The sequence below is a fragment of the Schistocerca serialis genome, chromosome 1 (genome assembly GCF_023864345.2).
Source record: "Schistocerca serialis cubense isolate TAMUIC-IGC-003099 chromosome 1, iqSchSeri2.2, whole genome shotgun sequence".
Classification (NCBI taxonomy): Eukaryota; Metazoa; Arthropoda; class Insecta; order Orthoptera; family Acrididae; genus Schistocerca; species Schistocerca serialis.
In genome coordinates, this window is record NC_064638.1 from 210709793 (window position 1) to 210734320 (window position 24528).

General features: G+C 39.1%; 1 long non-coding RNA gene across 2 annotated transcripts in view; it reads left to right on the forward strand.

The window, feature by feature from the left end:
* LOC126466143 (uncharacterized) overlaps positions 1-19379 on the forward strand; it is a 35007-nt gene extending 15628 nt beyond the window's left edge. For both annotated transcript variants that reach the window (XR_007585983.1, XR_007585982.1), the window contains 4 exons: positions 5043-5128; positions 5310-5408; positions 5580-5679; positions 16805-19379. This is a non-coding gene — a long non-coding RNA (uncharacterized LOC126466143). The remainder of the gene's footprint in view (positions 1-5042; positions 5129-5309; positions 5409-5579; positions 5680-16804) is intronic.
* Positions 19380-24528: the final 5149 nt, after the last annotated feature.

Here is a 24528-nt window from a genome sequence, read left to right on the forward strand (position 1 = left end):
TATGTTTAGCAGGAGAGTATCCATTGAAACACAACTTGTAAGAGGAGCAGCCCTGGTTATTCATCTACCTTCTCTTGCTATTTGGTCTTAATTTTACCTCCATTTTAGCCATTTCATTCACTGTTTTTTATCTTTCAAATAATGTTCTCACACCACTCTGGACTACTATTGAAAGTCCTGTATCTTTTTAAATCTCTCCCAAACTTAAATGTTGAGAAGAATAAACTACTTTGTCCAAAAAACATATTTACTTGTTTAGCATTGTGTTCCTTTCACTTACATAGCATCAGTCATTATTATTTTCTATGTCAGCCTGAAACTTGTTGACTTTGACAATGACTTGTCTTCAGTGTACCTGTATTTAACAATTATTTTTCAAAATTATAAGTCTTGATTCAGAGCTGAAGTGGGTTTGGAGTTGTTGAACCATATTTTCACATAAATATTGATTACAAATAAACGAACACATTCAGTACTTCTTGTCTGGATAACTTAATGAATACTGTTAATTGAAAAGTTTGTGCCGTAGATGCTTTTACTGTGTCTTGATTGGTTATATTCTTACTTCACCTATCTTAATGTAGATATTGTTTCAGTAATCATGCCTTCAGCACTGTGACTTATTTCGAGACCTGTTTTCTCTGGAAAAGTAGTTTTCCTATTTTACTGCATTGCTTCTGCTCCCTTTGATGTACTGCTGTAGTCAGATTCAGGCAGTTTGCACAGGTTGAGGCTTGGATGAGGATTGCATTCTTGCTGGTTCCAAGTGACAGTTGTGGTAGATGCATACATGTGATTTGCACTTGAAGAAAGCCTGTATCCTACAAGTTACGGTATAGAACCTTTCATTGATCAACGCCATCACTGATGGCAGCTTTCAACAAATGGAATAAAAATTTGGCAAATAAGTCGCTACAATCAAGTTTTTGCTTATATTGTCTGAGAGATTCACAGCAGAACACTCAAAACACTACTGACAACTCATTGGCTGCCTAAGATGTGTGATGTAGGTGCGCAGAACAAGCCAAAACTCAATGGCCATAGTTCGTGGCTCCAACTTAGTGCTTGGTATAGGCTTCACTTCTAAAAATAAAATTTAAGTTTTAATTAATGTAAAACTATCTGCCTACTTACAAGGGAACCTCCCCATCGCACCCCCCTCAGATTTAGTTATAAGTTGGCACAGTGGATAGGCCTTGATAAACCAAACACAGATCAATTGAGAAAACAGGAAGAAGTTGTGTGGAACTGTGAAAAAATAAGCAAAATATACAAACTGAGTAGTCCATGGGGCATATAGGCAACATCAAGGAATACGTGAGTTGAGGAGCGCCGTGGTCTCGTGGTAGCGTGACCAGCTGCAGTTAAAGAAGTCAGAGGTCCTTGGTTCAAGTCTTCCCACAAGTGAAAATTTTACTTTCTTTATTTTTGCATAGTTATTATCTGTCCGTTCGTTCATTGACGTCTGTTCACTGTAATAAGTTTAGTGTCTGTGTTTTGCGACCGCATCGCAAAACCGTGCGATTAGTAGACGAAAGGACATGCCTCTCCAATGGGAACGGAAAACATTTGATCGCAAGGTCATAGGTCATCTGATTCCTCCACAGGAAAACACATCTGATATATTCTATACGACACTGGTGACGGCATGTGCGTCACATGACAGGAATATGTTGTCGACCAACCTAACTTGTACACTTGGCGAATGGGTAAAAAGACTCTTCTACCTTGCCCGATTTAGGTTTTCTAGTGGATGTCATAATTATTCCCAAAAAAGTGATGAAAACATAAGAGTTTGTCACATAAACTGAAAACAAAAAATTAAAGTTTTCACTCGATTGAAGATATGAACCAAGGACCTTTCGTTCCGCAGCTGCTCACGTTACCACGAGACCACGGAGCTCCTGCGGTCCCAGTGTCCTTGATGTTACATATCTTACCCATGAACTACTCAGTTTGTATATTTTGCTTATTTTTTCTCAGTTCCACACAACTTCTTCCTGTTTTCTCAATTGATCTGTGTTCAGTTTTTCAAGGCCTATCCACTGTGCCAACTTATAACTAAATCTGAGGGGGATGCGATGGGGAGGTTCCCTTGTTAGTACCCAAAAACATGAAAGATATGAATGAAACATCCCCCCTTGATTGTAGCAATCTGAACTTTCCTTTTTGTTGTTCATTTACTATAAATTTCCTGCCATTGCTTACCATCTACATCTATACTCTGCAAGCCACTGTGTGGTGTGTGGCAGAGGGTACTTTTTGAATAACTATCACTTCTTACCTTTCCTGATAGTCACAAATGGTTCACAGGAGAAACAATTCCTGGTAAGCAGTGTGAGTTTGAACCAATCTGTTATTACATTCATGGTCTGTTCTTGAGAGAAAATTACTGGGAAGCAATAGTTTGACTCATTTAGGAATGTACACTTCCAGAATTTTAACAGTAAAAATCACTTTGTGGTGCAGAATTCCTCTCTTGTAGCATCCATCACTAGTGTTGAATGAGAGTTTCTGTGATGTTTTTGCACTCACTAAATGAACATATATCAAAACCTGCTGCTCTCCTTTGGATCTTCTCTATCTATCCTATTGGGTATGGATTTCGAACTGATGAGCGAGGTGCAAATGTTGGTCAAACTAATGTTATGTAACGTAATTCCTTTGTGGTTGAGATACACTTCCTGAGAAGTCTTCCAATGAATAGGGCATTTGCCTTACTTAATAATTAGTTTTATGTTATTGTTAAACTTCAAATCGCTCTCTATGCCTACTCATTGATATTCTAAGAATTCGGTTGCTTCTGGTAATTTTTCTTCAACTGAGTAATCGTACAATACTGTCCACCCACGGTAGCTGAGTGGTCAGCACGACGGAATGTCATTCCTGCGGGCTCGGATTCGATTCCCGGCTGTGTCGGACATTTTCTCCACTCAGGAATTGGGTGTTGTGTTGTCCTAATAATCATTATTTCGTCCCATCAACGCACAAGTCGCTGAAGTGACTTCTTTTAGTTCAATAGACTCAGGATATGTATGTTATTACTCCCTGAAAATTTGAATACTCAAAGTGGTTTCTGACATTTAAGGAAAAACGCAATGGAAAATATAAATTTTCAGGAATGGCTTCTAAAGTTTCAAAAGACTGTAACTCACTTAATATATATGCTTAATTTTATTTTTAGTCACTCAGAAGCACCCTGCACCATACTGTATATCATTCTCTCGACCTTTTCTTCTTTCTGGACTCCTTAGTGGCCAAATGTGCTGCATATTCTGCTTTATCAATGTGAACCTTGTCCATCTGTTCAAGTTCTCTGATGCAGTTTTGTCCAGGATTAATTCCCATAGGCTGTAGCACTTTCACCCAACCAACATTGCCATCATTAAAAGCAATAACAGCATCACTGACCCCCGCTTTAGTGTCTTCATACCAACAAAAACATATTTGGGTAAGCAAGTCCATGTAAGATTATTGAATGACTCATTGGGATTTTGAGTTTGACCATGCAGACACTTCTTCAGTAATTCAGGATTTGCCAGGTCTCTGTAAATAGGTTTTCTGACATCCATCACTGCTGCTGGGATGGAATGTTTATGGCTGTATGAACTGTTTGAGTACCGGGCATTGCGGTAATTGCACCATGAAACAGGTCCAGGAGGTCAGAGGTGGTGTACCGGTTTTTCATCAGTTGACAGCCTGTGGAAGAAGGTAGCCCATACTGCCTGCTTCATTTTCAACAGATCTTCAGTATTATTTCTAAAGGATATCCCATAATACTGCTGTACTTCATCAGTCATTTTGTCTGTCAGTCTGCCTCTTACGGTTTTACCATCAGAAAGCTTCCTGTCTCTCAAACTTCGTTTCAACTTCCTGAACCTGGTTCCCACCCTCTTCTGGGAATGACGAATACACACACTTAATTTAATCTTTATAACACAGCAATCCACAGCCTGAGACACACAAACAAACACTAACATACACACAAAATTCAAGCTTTCGCAACAAACTGTTGCCTCATCAGGAAAGAGGGAAGGAGAGGGAAAGACGAAAGGATGTGGGTTTTAAGGGAGAGGGTAAGGAGTCATTCCAATCTCGGGTGTGGAAAGACTTACCTTAGGGGGAAAAAAGCACGGGTATACACTCGCGCACACACACACATATCCATCCACACATATACAGACACAAGCAGACATATTTAAAGACAAAGAGTTTGGGCAGAGATGTCAGTCGAGGCGGAAGTGCAGAGGCAAAGATGTTGTTGAATGACAGGTGTCTGTATATGTGTGGATGGATATGTGTGTGTGTGCGAGTGTATACCTGTCCTTTTTTCCCCCTAAGGTAAGTCTTTCCGCTCCCGGGATTGGAATGACTCCTTACCCTCTCCCTTAAAACCCTCTTCCTTTCGTCTTCCCCTCTCCTTCCCTCTTTCCTGATGAGGCAACTGTTTGTTGCGAAAGCTTGAATTTTGTGTGTATGTTTGTGTTTGTTTGTGTGTCTATCGACCTGCCAGCGCTTTTGTTCGGTAAGTCACCTCATCTTTGTTTTTATATATAATTTTTCCCACGTGGAATGTTTCCTTCTATTATATATATATATATATATATATATATATATATATATATATATATATATATATATATATATATATATATATAAAAAAATGACGATTTTATTAGATCTTGTAGAAATTTTCAACCAGTGCATATTATATTTAAAACAATAAAATAAAATACTTCCCATGTGAGTGTATAAGTGATTTATTGGTTTATTCGGAAAATTGCAAATCTTATAAAGTGATAAAAATCCAAAAATGTGAAAGAAGGTGTTTTTTTTCCATTCCAACTCCCCTTAGTATTATAAGTTGAGCTGAGGCTTTTCCATTTTATGTTCTGGGTGACCAGTGGAAATTTTTTAGTAGGCAAAGTTCACTAAAGGTGAAGTGAAAAGCGTATTTTCCCCTATACCTTATACCTAGTTAACACGCTTACTTTAATGATTATAAATATTGATTTTTCCTTGGTTTTGTGTGTTGCTTGCAGGGCAAAACCAATGGATGAATGGCCTTGATGATTGTAATTTGAAACATGTTGTCCATCTTACGAGGCAAAATGAGTTGCGGTAATGAGTAAGTTTTCTTCTGCCTTAAATAAGCACCATGTATTTGTGTATAAACTGATGAAAACTGTGGGACACAATCTGAAAAGAATGATAGAAATATTATTTTCTGAATGAATAATTTTAATTAAAAAGTAATAATATTGATTTTCCATGTTTTAAAACATATTTTTTGTTGTTGCCCAAAACAGATACACACGGCCCTGACAACTATATGCGAACATGTAAATCATTGTACTTACCGCAAGACAGAACTGTGGACAAATTGTAGTTATCGTTCAACTGAACAAGTAAGTTAATTTTTGTTTTACGGGCATCAGACATTTCTGTAGAGATTGTGATGAAAACTGTGGGACACAATCAGAAAAAAATGATAGAAATACTATATTCTGAGAAAACAGTTCTACTTAATGATCATTACTGTTTATTTTCAATGGTTTTCAAAGTTCATTTCTTTACAGAGAAAAACCTTTGGACAAATGGACATAATGACTAAATTCACACATTATCTGATTTGTTGGAGCACATGACATAATTGTGATGAATGTGTGATTAAAAAAAGTAAGTTCTTTTTTGTAAAAGGCACCAGGTAATTATATACGACTGTGATGAAAACTGTGGGACACAGTATTATGTGGAGCACTTCCGGTGTACAAACATCAAAAAAAGTTTAGCATCACCCCAGTTCCCAAACTCCTGAAGATGGATGTTGACTGTGGATACTATATCACAGACACAGTCCCTTTGTGTTCAAAAATGGCACTAAACCCGCCCAATGTGAACAACTATGCATGAACAGTGCCTATTAGGCAGAGGGGGTCCGACAGCCAATCAGTTCCAGTGATTCCACTAGGAAGGATGTACAAGGCACATGTTGTCTGTAATTCAACCATGCCTGGATGGTCAATACCACAGTTCGATCGTGTCCGCATTATTAGTTTGTGCCACGAAGGGCTCTCAGCAAGGGAAGTGTCCAGGTGTCTCGGAATGAACCGAAGTGATGTTGTTCGCACATGGAGGAGATACAGAGAGACAGGAACTGTTAATGACACGCCTTGCTGAGGCTGCCCAAGGGCTACTACTGCGGTGGATGACCACTACCTATGGATTATGGCTCAGCCTGACTGCAATGCAACCATGTTGAATAATGCTTTTCGTGTAGCCACAGGACGTCATGTTACGACTCAAACTGTCCATAATAGGCTGCAAGATGCACGACTGCACTCCCGACGTCCATGACAAGGTCCATCTTTGCAACCATGACACCATGCAGCGTGGTACAGATGGGCCCAATAACATGCTGAATGGACAGCTTAGGATTGGCATCACATACTCTTCACTGATGAGTGTCGCATATGCCTTCAATCAGACATTCATCGGAGACGTGTTTGGACGCAACCTGGTCAGGCCAAACGCCTTAGACACACTGTCCAGCGAGTGCAGCAAGGTGGAAGTTCCCTGCTGCTTTGGGGTGGCATTATGTGGGACCTGCTTTGGGGTGGCATTATGTGGGACCGACGTATGCCACTTGTGGTCATGGAACGTGCCATAACGGCTGTATGATACGTGAATGCCATCCTCCAGCCGATAGTGCAATCATATTGGCAGCAAATTGGTGAGGCACTCGTCTTCATGGATGACAATTCGTGCCCCCATTGTGTACATCTTGTGAATGACTCCTTTCAGGATAACAACATCGCTTGACTAGAGCGGCCAGCATGTTCTCCGGACATGAACCCTATCGAACATGCCTGGGATAGGTTGCATAGAGCTACTTGTGGACGATGTGACCCACCAACCACTCTTAGGCGTCTATGCCGAATCGCTGTTGAGGAATGGGACAATGTGGATCAACAGTGCCTCGCTGAACTTGTGGGTAGTATACCACAACAAATACAAGCATGATTCAATGGAAGAGGACATGCTACTGGGTAAAATTTTATGTACAGGTTCTGGAACTGAGGTGATGCAAAACTTTTTTGATGTGTGTATTGTAAAAAGCCCATTAAATAAGGCTTGTGCTGCACACAATGCTACATGTTCATAGAATTAAACTTGATTCAACACTTGATGAGATGAAATAAAACTGATGACTTAAGGTAACAGTTTACCCTTTCTGTACTTAATGTCTGTCTGTTTAAGTAACTCATCCTGTCTACATTAAAAAAATAAGAAAAGTATGCTTTTGTAGTTATTTTAATATGAGATTTAGGACTCTTGACACAATTTCTTTCAAGCTAAAACATCATGAAATGCTTCCAGACAGCAATTTTGAGATCTGTTGCTATAGAATTGGTAACTCTTAAATGTGCAACACTGTTCTTGCCCAGTACACAGTTCATTTTGTTTCTCAGAGAACTAAAATACTTGTGCCGCCAGTCTCTGAAAGACTTTCGGACTAACAGCATGTTCGGAATATTCAGTATTAAATATTTCTTCCTTCCACATGAATATAAAGGATACATTATTCCTGAGATACATCTTCCAACAAATTTCCTATTACCCCAGATCATGTAATACTAAGATTACCTGCCCTTAAGGCAGAACGGGCAACTGCATAGTTTTTCATATGGGCAACAGATGTTACAGGTGATACTATGGTGTTCATTGAGCTTGGGTTTGTTGCTGGTTAGTGGAAGTCAGTGTGTTACATACTGAATACATTCATCCACAACCAGTTGTAGGTGCAACTTCAGTTTCTCTTGTGCAATTTTTCCCTGGTTTCCAGTCAATGAATGCATATTTGTTCCTGTAATTCTACAAACTAAGATTATTAGTACTGTAGGGACACTGCATAAAATTACATTTGGAATAAATAAATCAAATTTGTGAAGAGTAATATTGTTTAACGATTCTCACAAGTTAGTGCTTATAAGCAAAGAGTATTGCAATAAAAGCTTTCTGATAATTAGTTAGATGTATGCAGTCGCATAATGTACATACTCGTTGCCCTCCATGCCCTTTTTTCTGATAATGCAAACCTACATGGATTAGAGGAAAATGAACTCTTCTTAAATTCTTTAAAACTAGCTGTGTTGTCTGCTATATCATTATGCAATTCTTAATTGCTATAAAAGTTTTGACAGCAGTGGCTGAAGTTGTGAACCACCAGTTTCACATTCATTTGCTGGAACTAACCTGGTTGCAACTGACTGTAAATTATCAGTTGCCTTGTTTCATTCCTATCAGTGTCATACATCACCCAGATGTCCTAAAGACAGAATAAAAAAACCAACAGCACTGTTGAAAGTGAGATCACAACTAAGAAGATTGTTCTGTGTACTTTTCAATAAATGTGGAATATCGTAAATAGCAAATACTGCACATCCATTTTCATGGAAATAAGATCTTTTAGGAATAACCTGTAAATGCTTGACCATACTTATAATACTAGGTCCCTTTTTATGTTAAAGATAAGTGTTCTGCATTTTTTTTCCAGTCTTCAGTTTCTAGGAGTGTGGTCTCTACTGCAAGGGTATTCTAAGTGTGGATACAATTGAGTGAATGAACATCAGTGAAAACAGCATTCTGTCAGCTGTAAATGGTAGGCAGATTTGAGCAAATATGATTCGTGAAAGTTCATTTCCTATCCACTGTACCTCTTGTTATTCCTGAAAAAGTTTTGAAACATGTTCTAGTTTCTTCTTCTATGCAACATTTGCTTTGTAAATGAAATAAATACTGTCTATAATGTCATCTTCCATTTAATGCTGAGCTTTTTCACAGCGAGAAAAAATTTAGTTGTAAACGCAAAAAACCGAGTAAGTGGTGTGTTGCAGCATCAATTGATTGTCAGATTTTGGAATAATAGTGAAGATTGCTGGAGCTCCAATTCAGTGTTATAAGCATGCCGTCTCCATATGTTTCATGCTTAGGCACACATTCAGATGCCTACATACTTACTTCCGTACTCAGTTTTGCTTGCTTCGTGAAAAACAGCAAGCAAGATAATCCTATCTCAGTAACGAAGATTTATGCTGTAGCTGTAACTAGTGTTGTCATAGTGTATGACAATTATTACTGCAAAAATAAAAATAAAGTAAACAAAAGTAGCATTTATAGAATTGACACAGTATGTTTGTTGTTTCCTCAGTGTTTGTCGTTTCTCTGCAGTGTGAAAGCTCCTTCCCAGGCACAAATGTAATGAACACTGACAAATTGTCTGCAAGTGCTCATTTGCTTAGGTTTGCGTGTACTTGCCGCTCTGAAAACTAGGCCCTATGATCCTTCTCTCATGTTCGTTTCTGTTTGCTATGCAACAGGCTGTATAAAACAATACTGATTTCATATGACAATATTTCAGTCGTTGGTGGCCGGTCATAACATACTTTTTAATTGAAATTATTGCTACCATTTGACTGTAAGTTTCTATTGTTATCTGTGAAATTGTCTTCAAGGAAAACACGAAAACTTAATGTTCTTTAAATTGTGTTGATCAAATGTTTTCACTTAATGTCTTGCACTTCATTATCCATGTGTTTTATTGGTTTTGTTTTCACCTTGCAATTAAAAATGACCCTACAGTCGACATTTTGATAATGAAATAAGTAAATAATAAAAACTTAGTCAAATGGCAGCAATGATTTAATTTAAAATATTACACTTCCTGTGGAGGAAGTGCAGTTACTGCCTCATATTGACATTTAAAACGACAAAATTTAGAGAGGATAGAGTGATTATGGACCTTTATTGGTACTTACTCATAGGTAGTATATTCAGTTTCCCAAATACAGACTCCCAATTGCATATATTATTTTTGACAGGAAGTCTATACCATATCATTTAAGAGAGTATTCAGATAACTGTTTTATGCAACAAACTAATATCCACATAACATCCATTTAAGAGGAGTTAGAACGTAAAAAAAAATTTCACATTTTCGGATTTCTATCACATTATAAAATATGCAATTTTTCGAATAAAATGATAAATCCCGTACAAACTCACATGGGAAGTATTTTATTTTATTGTTTTAAATATAATATACAACAGTTGAAAATGTTAAAATTTTTACATGCATTGCTTAAAGATCTAATAAAATGGGTATTTTATATATGGTTATAATAGAGGGAAACATTCCACGTAGGAAATATATATCTAAAAACAAAGATGATGTGACTTACCAAATGAAAGTGCTGGCAGGTCGACAGACACACAAACAAACACAAACATACACACAAAATTCAAGCTTTCGCAACAAACTGTTGCCTCATCAGGAAAGAGGGAAGGAGAGGGAAAGACGAAAGGATGTGGGTTTTAAGGGAGAGGGTAAGGAGTCATTCCAATCCCAGGAGCGGAAAGACTTACCTTAGGGGGAAAAAAGGACGGGTATACACTCGCGCGCACACACACACACACACACACACACACACACACACACACACACCCATCCACACATATACAGACACAAGCAGACATATTTAAAGACCAAATATATGTCTGCTTAAATATGTCTGCTTGTGTCTGTATATGTGTGGATGGATATGTGTGTGTGTGCGCGCGAGTGTATACCTGTCCTTTTTTCCCCCTAAGGTAAGTCTTTCTGCTCCCGGGATTGGAATGACTCCTTACCCTCTCCCTTAAAACCCACATCCTTTCGTCTTTCTCTCTCCTTCCCTCTTTCCTGATGAGGCAACAGTTTGTTGCGAAAGCTTGAATTTTGTGTGTATGTTTGTGTTTGTTTGTGTGTCTGTCGACCTGCCAGCACTTTCATTTGGTAAGTCACATCATCTTTGTTTTTTTATATATATAGAAGGGTGTGGGTTGCTGTGTTATAAAGTTTAAATTACGTGTGTGTATTCGTCATGCCCAGAAGAGGGTGGGAACCAGGTTGAGGAAGTTGAGACGAAGTTGAGACGAAGTTTGAGAGACAGGAAACTTTCTGTTGGTTATACCATAAGAGGCAGTCTGACAGACAAAATGATTGATGAAGTACAGCAGTATTATGGGATATGCTTTAGAAATAATACTGAAGATTTGTTGAAAATGAAGCAGGCAGTATGGGCTACCTCTGACCACCTGGACCTGTTTCATGGTGCAATTACCGCAATGCCCAGTACTCAAACAGTTCATACAGCCATAAACATTCCATCCCAGCAGCAGTGATGGATGTCAGAAAACCTATTTACAGAGACCTGGCAAATCCTGAATTACTGAGGAAGTGTCTGCATGGTCAAACTCAAAATCCCAATGAGTCATTCAATAATCTTACATGGACTTGCTTACCCAAATATGTTTTTGTTGGTATGAAGACACTAAAGCGGGGGTCAGTGATGCTGTTATTGCTCTTAATGATGGCAATGTTGGTTGGGTGAAAGTGCTACAGCCTATGGGAATTAATCCTGGACAAAACTGCATCAGAGAACTTGAACAGACGGACAAGGTTCGCATTGAAGAGGATGATATACAGTATGGTACAGGGTGCTTCTGAGTGACTAAAAATAAAATTAAGCATATATATTGAGTGAGTTACAGTCTTTTGAAACTTTAATAGCCATTGCTGAAAATTTACATTTTCCGTTGCATTTTTCCTTAAATGTCAGAAACCACTTTTGAGTAGAGTATTCAAATTTTCAGGGAGTAATAACATACATATCCTGAGTCTACTGAACTAAAAGAAGAACATAATGTTTTGTATAATTAAAATTATTTAGGATAATGTACAAAAAAGTACACAAAACTTTAATCCTGTGATTAAAAAATTGTATTTCTGAAAGCAGTGGCTGAAATGCAATTGTTGTGGGTCAGTAGACTCAGATCATACAATTGAACGTCCTGTGAAAGTTTCCTGTCAATGGCTACAGTGGTTCTGAAATACAGATAAGCCAAGTCACTAAATTTATCATTGTCAGGATAGGGCATTCCAACTCCCCTTAATCTAGTTTTCTTGGCCTGGTATTTTGTTCCAAACAACCGTCATCGAATCTATCATCAGGTTATTTTATCCATTCCTTTTTGACATCTAAAGATAAGTCCTGCAGACAGTTTTTCTTCTGGTGTCATTTTACTGGAAAGACCCACCCATGCGGAGAGAGAGCTTCCTTCTATTTGCTAGTGCATACAGCACTACATTTACGCTGAACTTTTCATTCCCAGAACTTCCAATGGGAACACTTTAACGCCCTTCGTAGTGACAATAATATTTGACAGCATATCAAAGTAACCTGGTCTCAGATTTTCATTGCCCATATGGCCTAACAAATAGTCCTGCTGTTTTCTGTGATGGGTTATACAATGCTGACACTCGAGTAGTTTTTGTCAAAAACTGTCGGAAGTTGCTTCGCAAGACTTGCTCTGCTTTTTGACATAAACCCCACCCTCATCATCTTGATGCACCACCCAGCACTTGTTTTGATTTCCACGGCGAATGTGGTATGAAAATTCATATTTATTGCTCATGCCTTCATTTGGGTAATATATTGAATTACCAGGAAGCCTTGATTGTCTTTCTTTTGTGTCAACAACATGCTGATCCAACTTCTGAAACGTTGCAGCTTCGCTCCCCAGGAAGATTGGCACGTAGAACTCACATTCTTTATTATTTATCTGATGTTGTTGTTGTTGTTGTTGTTGTTGTTGTCTTCAGTCCTGAGACTGGTTTGATGCAGCGCTCCATGCTACTCTATCCTGTGCAAGCTTCATCATCTCCCAGTACTAACTGCAACCTACATCCTTCTGAATCTGCTTAGTGTATTCATCTCTTGGTCCCCCTCTACAATTTTTACCCTCCACGCTGCCCTCCAACGCTAAATTTGTGATCCCTTGATGCCTCAGAACATGTCCTACCAACCTGTCCCTTCTTCTTGTCAAGTTGTGCCACAAACTCCTCCTCTCCCCAATTCTATTCAATACCTCGTCATTAGTTATGTGATCTACCCATCTAATCTTCAGCATCTAATCTTCAGCATTCTTCTGTAACACCACATTTCGAAAGCTTCTATTCTCTTCTTGTCCAAATTATTTATCGTCTATGTTTCACTTCCATACATGGCTACACTCCATACAAATACTTTCAGAAAGAACTTCCTGACACTTAAATCTGTACTCGATGTTAACAAATTTCTCTTCTTCAGAAACGCTTTCCTTGCCATTGCCAGTCTACATTTGATATCCTCTCTACTTCGACCGTCATCAGTTATTTTGCTCCCCAAATAGCAAAACTCCTTTACTACTTTAAGTGTCTCATTTCCTAATTTAATTCCCTCAGCATCACCCGACTTCATTAGACTACATTCCATTATCCTCATTTTGATTTTGTTGATGTTCATCTTATATCCTCCCTTCAAGACAATGTCCATTCCGTTCAACTGCTCTTCCAAGTCCTTTGCTGTCTCTGTCAGAATTACAATGTCATCGGCGAACCTCAAAGTTTTTATTTCTTCTCCATGGACTTTAATACCTACTCCGAATTTTTCTTTTGTTTCCTTTACTGCTTGCTCAATATACAGATTGAATAACATCGGGGACAGGCTACAACCCTGTCTCACTCCCTTCCCAACCACTGCTTCCCTTTCATGCCCCTCGACTCTTATAAGTGCCATCTGGTTTCTGTACAAATTGTAAATAGCCTTTCACTCTCTATATTTTACCCCTGCCACCTTTAGAATTTGAAAGAGAGTATTCCAGTCAACATTGTCAAAAACTTTCTCTAAGTCTACAAATGCTAGAAACGTAGGTTTGCCTTTCTATAATCTTCCTTCTAACAAGGGAACCTCCCCATCGCACCCCCTCAGATTTATGTGTAAGTTGGCACAGTGGATAGGCCTTGATAAACTGAACACAGATCAATTGAGAAAACAGGAAGAAGTTGTGTGGAACTGTGAAAATATACAAACTGAGTAGTCCATGGGCCACATAGGCAACATCATGCACAATGTGAGCTCAGGAGCGTCGTGGTAGCGTGAGCAGCTGCGGAACGAGAGGTCCTTGGTTCAAGTCTTTCCTGGAGTGAAAATTTTACTTTATTTATTTTTGCATAGTTATTATCTGTCCGTTCGTTCATTGACGTCTCTGTTCACTGTAATAAGTTTAGTGTCTGTGTTTTGTGACCGCATCGCAAAACCGTGCGATTAGTAGACGAAAGCACGTGCCTCTCCAATGGGAACCGAAAACATTTGATCGCAAGGTCATAGGTCAACCGATTCCTCCACAGGAAAACACATCTGATATATTCTATACGACACTGGTGACGGCATGTGCACCACATGACAGGAATATGTTGTCGACCCACCTAACTTGTACACTTGGCGATTCTTCTACCTTGCCCGATTTAGGTTTTCTTGTGGATGTGATAATCACTCCCAAAAAAGTGATGAAAACATAAGAGTTTGTCACATAAACTGAAAATAAAAAATAAAAATTTTCACTCAATGGAAGATTTGAACCAAGGACCTTTCGTTCCGCAGCTGCTCACGTTACCACGAGACCATGGCGCTGCTGCGATCCTATTATCCTTGATGTTGCATATGTTGCCATGAACTACTCAGTTTGTATATTTTGCTTATTTTTTCACAGTTCCACACAACTTCTTCTTGTTTTCTCAATTGATCTGTGTTCAGTTTTTCAAGGCCTATCCACTGTGCCAACTTATAACTAAATCTGAGGGGGGTGCGATGGGGAGGTTCCCTTGTAAGATAAGTCGTAAGGTCAAGTATTGCCTCACGTGTTCCAACATTTCTGCGGAATCCAAACTGATCTTCGCCGAGGTTGGCTTCTACCAGTTTTTCCATTCGTCTGTAAAGAATTCTCGTTAGTATTTTGCAGCTGTGACTTATTAAACTGATTTATCTGATACCCTTTCCGAATATTGCTTCTCTGACACCAAATTCTTTTTCTACTGCGTGTGTGGCCTCTGCTTTATAAATCACCATTACCTTCAAATTAGCATCATATTGTCTGCGGGAATCGTGAACCCATATATGTATGTCTCTCAACACAGTCACGGCTGTAATATGCATCAACTGTGACTGCTACAATTTGCAGTCCTTTTAGTGCTTGTTTAGGCAACTGAATGACAACAATGTATTTTCCTCTTTGCTCCCTACAGCTGAATGTGCAGAAATTGTATCACTTTGGATTAACGCTATAGCCAACCATAAAAATAAAGTTCTGTGGAGCAGTAGCAGCTTCACCACTTGTAGATACACACATTACATTTATTGTGCCTCATTTAAAGTATTCTGTGTGACTATTATTTTGTTAGTATTAAATTTTCTTCTGTAGAAATGTATACTATTGTTGTTTGTTCAGTTCCAAAGCATTCCTCCCCCCCCCCCCCCCCCTGTCCAATGATCAATTTGGAATAAAGTATCGTCTTATAGGCAGGTAAATGCAGTATTCTGTGGCTCCATCAAATTATCTAGGTAATCTAAAATTTGCTTCACTAGGTGATCAGGTATGTTAAATCCCAGTGGAAGCTCTGTCAGACACTTCTGAATGGCAGTTTCAGTCAATACTTCAAGATGCCTGTCACATTGTGCAAGTAGAATGAAATTTTCACTCTGCAGCGGAGTGTGCGCTGATATGAAACTGCAAGAGCACTTGCCTGCGAAAGGCAAAGGTCCCGAGCTCAAGTCTCGGTCGGGCACACAGTTTTAATCTGCCAGGAAGTTTCATTGTGCAACTAGTATTTACAAAAACTTTTTATATTATCTCTTCTTTCCCAATAATATAATCCATTCAAAAATTGATTGGTTCTTACCTGTTTGGCCTTGGATTACAAAGCACCAAGATGATTTTTGTGAGGCTCCTCATGTTTTCCTCAGTTCACTATTTCTCTCCAAAAGCTTTATAGAAAATTTAATTTTCTGCATTTCGTTGCAGTTACCTTTACAATGTTGAATAAAACTGCTGGATGGTGTTTTCTTTTCTCATAAAAATATTTCACTAATAGGTTGGTCCACAAAACATTACAGAGATTATGTCTTTCTAAAACCAACTTCTGACAGATTCATAAGTATTATTTGCCAGTTACAGGTAGGTTTCAGGTTCAGTTTTATTTGATTTACTTGTATTCTGTTCCACATCATCAGCACAGTTAAATACATCACCCACTTGGGTGTTCGTACTACTACTGGCTCATGCTGTGTGACAAGCTCTGATTTTAGTTAGTGGTGTGTTGACGTAATATGAGTTCATCAACTTTTAAACTTCTGTTCATTGCCAAATTGTACAAAAAGTAGTTCCTTTCTCACAGCATCAATAGCAGATGTCAAAGTTAAAACTACGCTGTTCTGTTCGCCAACTTTACCAAATATTTGCTACAGTGCCATCTTTTTCACAAATTTATTTAAAACTTGTCTCTGCAGCTACTAAAAATGGGTATTTATTTTACCATATACATTTTGTTCAATTCATTTTGGTTTGCTTTTAGATCTAAAATAGTTTCTGAAAATACTTGTTATAGCATTTAGCATTGGAGCGACTAGACAGGCATTTTACAATAGTATACATGACTGTCTTACTTTTATTAATATGTTGGTTCAATTTGTAATGTTCATTTCTTAATGCATTTATAAACTGAGTAACTTCTGAAAGTGCTTGCCATGATGAAAATAGTGGGACACAATATGACAGATAATGATTCCATGTTAGTAGAACTGAGCAAGTGCTTTAAAATTTATAGAATAATGGTTGTTATACAAAGCTGCTCTTAGGTGACTTCTAATCACCGTTCACCTTGTTCCAGGTTACTGATGTGCCCTAATCATCAGTATGTAATTGCACAAATGTTTATGGAGATTCCATCAAGAAAAGAGCCTGAAGTGAATGTGCAAAATGACCATGGAAAAATATATGGTCCGGTCACATTAACGTGACCACTGCCTATGTTTAGCATCAATGTGCAAGAACCACTCAGATGACAGGTGGCAGCACTAGCAGAGGAGGGTGTACAAAGCATGTCAGAGGCACGCAGAAAGCAGTGCAGTCATTTTCATAATGTGAAACCGGGGCAATGTATCTGACGTCCAAAGAGGCGTGATAATTGACTTTCTGTCCGAGGATGGAAGCATTTCTGTAACGGCTAAGTTCGTAAACTGTTTGCAAGTCACTGCTGTTAATGTATACCGGCATTGTAAATATGGTGCTCCACGGGCCTTAAATGGCAGGGGTGAATGACAGTTTCGGGGATGTGTGTGGACAAATAGGTGTGCAAGTATTGAGCAACTGACTGCCCAGATGAACTGAGGCAAGCTAACACTGCATTATCAATGAATTTTCAGTGAATGTTGCTGCATATGAACCTCTGTAGCAGGTGTCTCACTCATGCTGACTGCTATTCGTCGGGATGAAGGCAAAATTTTGCACTACAGTACCAGAACTGGATGTGCACTGATTGGTGCCAGGTGGTTTTTTCAGATGAATTGCGTTTTGTGCTCCATTGGACAGATGGCTGTTGGTGTGAACAGCACAGCACTAGAGTTGGCAAGGCTCCATATCTGTATCAAGAGCTTCCAGAACCTCATTGACCGTCTTTCTGCATGTCTCTCAGCAATCCTTACTACAGAAGGTGGTTATTTAGACTTTTGACTTTGGTCACATTGATATAACTGGAATTGAATATTTGACATTTATCTATGAGGGTTGTTTTTTTAAGTAAGGGCCGTTTGGGTGTATAGTCCCGTAGTTCACATGGACGCCGCAATAAGCCACCGCGCCACTTGCCAGCATCCTTCCCATTCACACTGATGCAAGTTGCAGCTCTGTAGCTGACGTGTACGCATCGCTGTGCTACTTTATAATGTTTACGATTATTGAATCGCCTGCCGCGTGAGAGATACGGTCAGTGATACGTTTTTTGACTGCGAGAAGCCTATCAGCTGCAGAAATTCATCGTCAATTAACTTAAGTTTATGGCTTGAATGCAATGAGTGAAGGTAAAGTGCGTCAATGAGTTAGAGAGTTTAAAAATGGCCGTCAAAACGTCCATGACGAAGAACGCTCAGGCCGGCCCTCTGTGATCACTGATGATTTGGTGGCTGCAGTCGAAACAAAGATTCGTGAGGACAGAAGATTCACAATTTCCACTCTTTCTTTGGAATTTCCACAAGTTTCAAGATCGGTTTTGTACAAAATTGTGTCTGAAAACCTAAACTTTAAGAACCTTCTCGGTGGGTACCCAGACTCCTCACAGAGGACCACAAAGGGAAGAGATTTGCCACTTCATCGGACTTTTTGATTTGTTACGAGGAAGAAGGGGATGACATGTTGAGTCACATTGTCACTGGAGATGAAACGTGAGTATCCCATATCACTCCCGAAAGCAAGCGACAATCGATGGAATGGCGAGACACAACCTCACCTGTCAAGGTCAAAGCCAAACAGACGCTGTCAAAGCGCAAGATAATGGCAACTGTGTTCTGGGACTGGCGCAGTGTTTTGCTAGTGGACTTTATGCCACGAGGAACGACAATCAACTCAGATGCCTACTGGGCAACTCTAAAGAAGCTCCGCAGAGCAATTCAAAACAAAAGGCGCGGCATGCTGACAAAAGGAGTTTTGCTCCTGCACGATAACGCTATGCGTCACACCTCTCAAAAGACTCGGGATTTGATTGATTCTTTTGGCTGGGAAGTTTTGGACCATGCACCATACAGCCCCAACCTTGCTCCTAGCGATTTTCACCTTTTCCGGTACCTGAAACACCATCTTGGCGGGCGTCGCTTCAACGACGACGATGAAGTGAAAGTGGCCGTGAACTCTTGGCTGTCGGAGCAGGTGGCCGAATTCTTTGAAGAGGGAATTAAAAACTTAGTTGTACGGTATGACAAGTGCTTAAATAAACAAGGCAACTATGTAGAAAAATAGGTAAAAGTGTGTAGAATCAGAAAATAAGTTTTTTTACAAAAGTATTTGTATCTTTTTTAAACATCCTGCAGAACACAGTTACTCAGAATTACCATTAATTTCTAGACTCTAATATGGCAGATTAGTGCAGTAGATTTAAGCTCTACAAATAAAGGTTTTGACCTTTTATTAGAAAAATTCATTAATGGCAACATGATCAAATTTATCCCTTCAAGATGGAGCTTCACCATTAATGGAGCAACTATCATTCTTCCATGATCATACTATGGTCGTATTATTATTAATTACAGTAATTGTAGGTTATGCCCTAAACGGCCCTTACTTAAAAAACAACCCTCGTATTTAAATGCTGGTGGAGGAAAACACAGGGTCGAGAAAAATATATATTCTTATATTTTGTGTACACTGCCACTTCAATTTACAAACCATAATAAATATTTCATGTGTTTGTTTTATTTTTATGTACAATTTAGTGTCAACCTATTTTTCTACATGTGTATACCTGTCCCAGTAAACTAAGTTAATTATTCAACAGTAAAATTTTATTGGAGTCTGACACTTAACAAACTGACAGAAAAATAAAAAAGGAAATCAACACAAAGAAGGCATAAACGAAAGTTGGTAGGCATGTTTCTACATCTGAAAGATTTCCTGACGGAATGCCCTTTTTTAACCACTTACTTTGTCAGTTGTGTTTGTCATCTGAGTTATCAGCAGTTTCAGCAAATGATGTATGGGCTCCTGACCGTGTTTTTCTTTCTATCCATCTTTCCAATGTGGCAAAGGCCATTTAATTTTTTAGTTCATGACCTCTGTTTATGGCGTATTTTATAGACCTCCCTGTTTTTAGCTGTCTTCTCTTCCGTCAGTTGCGATTAACGTGTAGTCGTTATTAACTCCTCCCCTGTCTTCATGTTCTACGGTTCTGATGTGTGTGTGTATGATCCTAGTTGTTTTTGTGTCCTAAAATAAGCAAACAAACATCTGAATGACTACGTCCATTCAAATTTAGTGCCAGGGGCACAAATGTGGTGCTGGTAGTGCCACTGTAAGATTGCAGTTCAGGTTGGCTTTAAATTCATGCAGTAACAGTTTTGAGCGTTTGTGACCTTTCAAATTGGATGTGGTGAGTTGATGTTAGCCAAGAATGCCTTTAAAGCATCAAAGATGCCATTATCAACACTTCACTGAGTTTGATATGGTTGTGTAACAAGCCTACGAGAAGGCAGAATGTCCCTTCTGTGACATTGCTGAAAGACTCAGCGGGAGCATAGCCACTGTACATGATTGCTAGCAGCTGTAGTCACAAGATCATATGGTCGCAAGAAGACCCAGATCTGAACAGCCATGTGGTACAACTGGGGAGAAGATAACCATGATTGGCATATGGGTCTGCTGTATCGCACTGCTTCTGCAGCAGCAAATGGAGGAGCAGTGACACAACGAATTGTTACAAATCGGTTAGTTCAAGGACAGCTCCAAACCACAAGTCCTGTAGTGTGCATTCTGCTGACACCAAACCACCACCATTTGTGACTTCAGTGGTGTTAAGTGAGAGCTCATTGGAGAGCGAGGTGGAGGTCTGTTGTGTTTTCTGATGAAAACTGATTCTGCCTCAATGCCAGAGATGGTTTGTATTGGTTAGAAGTCGTGCAGATTGGGGTTGCAACCTGACCTTTATTGTGTGCTACACACACACAACCTACAGCTGGAGCTCTGCTGTGTGGTGCAATTTCATGACAGCAGGAGCACTCTCACAGTTATCCCATGGAACCTGACTAAATTTGCATGTCAGTCTGGTGATTTGACCTGATGTTCTGCGATTTGTGATTAGAATTCCAAGGGGTGTTTGCCAATGTTATAATGCTTCTCCACATACCGCTGTTGTAACCCAGCATGCTCTACAGTGTGTGTACCTGTTGCCTTGGCCTGCTTGGTCACCCTGTGTGTCTCCAATGTAGCACATATGGGACATCATCAGATGACAACTCCTGCGTCATCCACACATAGCATTAATCATTCTTGTATTGACCAACCAAGTGCAGCAGGCATGGACCTCCATACCACAGGTGCCATTCGACACCTATACAACCCATTGCATACACATTTGCATGCTTGCGTTTAGCATTCAGTGCACCAGTGCCTCACATTTAGGCGAACTGGTGATTTTGCAATGTTAATAACTCGGATATGTAATGTAGACAAATGTGTTCCCAAAATTTCATTACTCCACATTAATTACTTTTTGGTGGTGTGATTATGTTCAGTCAATGTATATAAGCACACCAGAGGAGAATGGGAAATAATTCTGGTGATGACAGAGGCTACAAAGGGTAATTCCACTGACAAAAATTACTTTTGACAGTCGGCGCCTGTGAATGAGGAATTTGAAAACAGCAAAAGTGGTTTCACTGTTAGCTACTATCATTAGCATCTGTGGAAAGTGGTTGAAGAACAGTGAAACAACAAGTAAGCGACAAGGTGTTGGATGTCCACCTCATCACAGGATATGCAGGTCGGAGGTTAGCTCACTCTGTGGAATAAGGTTTGTTGAATTCTGAAGCAAATCTGATGTCGGCATGAAGCGGGTGCCGGCACAAGTTTTTCAGGGCACACCATTCAACACACATTGTTCAAAATGAGCACTGCAGCAGATGACACCTGTGTGTTCCCTTATGACCCAATGACATTGTTAACTAAGATTGCAATGAGCACGGAATCATTGAGAGTGCAATGGAAACGTGTCCCCGGTCAGATGACTCGGGTTTCTTGTTGCAGTAGATCAGTGGTCTTGTGTGGATACGCCATCGCCCTATGGGCACAGGCTGGATGGAGGACATTTACTTGGCTTCCATCGGACCTGTAGAGGTCACCATAGTGACTGGCTTGTGTGAATACAATTCCATACCACCTAAATGCAAGAATTTTTAGCATATTGCAGCCCCTTCAGCAACTGTGATAAGACTAATATTTTGAAGAATCGGCCTTAGTTGCACAAATTTTCTGGTCTTTACCAGGTTTCAGTTAAATTAATCTAGCCTTCTTCAGAAGCATAAAATTATTGTAACATGCCAGAGTAAGGCGCAGTCAACATTAAAATTAAAACCTATTTTACTGTGGTACCATGTTGAATTAAACCTACTTAACTGAAGTACAGCCCCACCCCAGTAGTTGAGATTTGGTGACATTCACCTGGAGTGCCTGATCATTGAAGTATTTTGTTACTTCTGTTACACCACTAGTAGGAAGAGATTCTAGCTCATTAGATTCACTCCCATAGTATAAGATTGACATGTCATATGCATAGCTTACGATATGGGAGTTATTGGGTTGTGCAATGTCGTTAATATATATATATATAAGGAAGAGAGAGGGTCCAATGATTGAGCCCTGTGGTACACCTTGTAATACAGGTTCACTGGTGGACTGGGTGTTCATGATTTTATTATCTAGTTTGTATGACAATTTAGTGCTTTGCTTACGATTCAGCAGGTATGTGGTTAGAAGATTCATGCCTTGATCCCCAATACCATAAGATTTTAGCTTTTTAAGAAGTACCCTGTGGTATACAGTATCAAATGCTCTTGTCAGATCCAAAAATATACCTGCAGTCTGCATCTTCTGGTCCACCTGTGGCTTAGAATCGAGTGCAAAGCAAGCAGAAGTTCTGAAAAATGTTGGTAAGTCCCGCCACAACTAACTTCTGCCATCGAATATATGTAGCACTACACAGACATGCTTTGCAGGCACAAAGATAAATACTGGTGGCAAAACCTTTGCATCAGTAAATAAACTGCAAGAAAAGGTAGAAGAATGTAGTAATTATGCCATGTATTCTTTTGTTTTTGCTGCTATCTCATTTAAATCCTGTCTGCCTAATAAAATATGAAAGTAGAGACAGTTACAATAATGCATTTTCAGCTTAGAATGATGTAAACACCTATAACAAAGAGAATGGCACTTATCAGATCAAAGCACAATAAGCAATTGATTCAAACCATACGAAGCACGTGAAAAAGGAAGGGTACCTGTATAAATACGGACGGAGCGCCTGACACACAGCAATGGCTACTTGGTAATGCTTAACTGTTAAGCTTAAGGCTCGAACCAAACTACTGTAGCTGTATCTTCATCCATTTGATCTAAATTGTGTCTCATGTTACAATGGACCAACTTCGTTTCGATTTGGAGGTGTGGTCTAAAACTTTTCTCTCCCTTGAATTTTGAGTCTCAAATTTCAGGTGCTGCTTAGATTCGGGAACATTTTTTTCCTTGATTTAGAGTCTCATTTTTCAGGTGCGACTTGGATTCGAGTAAATACGGTAGTTCTGAAGCCAAGCTGCAAATCTACAAGCAGTTTGTTTTGTGAAAAAAGGCACTTAGCTGAGAAAGGATATGCTTTCGAATATCTTACTACAAGTGGGAATTAATTATATGGGTCTATAGTTGGAGACATCTTCCTTATGCCCTTTTTTATACACTGGTTTCACTACACTCATATTTAGAATTGTTGGATACAAGTTTTCTCTAATGCTGCAGTTAATCAGGTGAGTAAGAGGTTTAGAAATTTATTTTAAGCACACTTTAGTAATAGCACTGGATACGCCATCCCATCCAGATGAAAATTTCACTTCCACAAATTCAAATTCGGTACACTGGGTGAGATGGCATCGGGTCTCTACCTGTGAACCTATAATATGGGTTGATTGTTCACCAGAAATGTAGTAGTTATTAAAAATATTACATATAGTACCTGGGTTTTTTATAGTGTTACCATCATGTCTTATGCTGAGTGGTTCCATGTTCATCTTGTTGGGACCTTCTCAGTATTTGTGTCAGCTTCCAAGATGCTTTGCTTATGTTGCTGTTAATCTGCTTCCTTAGGTTAACAATTTCAGTTTTAAAGTTTGCTTGGCCCTATTGTATTGTTCCTTGAAAACCTGCATAGTGGTAGCTTTATAAAGCTGGTATAGATCATGTACTTGTTGCCTGAGCCTAATCAGATTTGTTGGGAGTTTTAGTCTAGGATTACTTCCATTTTGACAGTGTTTAATTTCTCTGACTGAACAACTACATTCTTAATGATGCAGTAGGGTTGAGTAGAATTCATTCAATTTCTCATCCGACCCTTTTACCTTGTACACAGAATCCCATTTCTCATTCGCTAGTCAGCATTAATATTTGAGGTATTCAGCCTTCTATCACCTGACAAGTGGTCAGCATAAAGAAAATCTAAGTTATTGTAATGTACCTTATCTATAACATCTTTGTTGATTATAGCATTATCTATTCTAGTGGAACATGTCTGTCACTCTGGTGTCAGAGTTCACAATATTTACAAGATTGTATGAGGTCAGTACATCACTGAGTTTCAAGTCTACTATACTATTTCAGTTTGCATCTATATTAAAGTCACCTAATATAGTAAGGTCATTAGAACCGGCCTGACCAACAACACTACTAAGTTTATGGATAAACAGCATTACGTCAGCATTTGGTGGCCTATATACTCCAACCAGTTTTATGCTTTGGTAACTTAAGATCATTACTGGAGTACAATACCTGTTATTTCAATTGATCCTTCATTGGTGTGGTGTTCAAGAA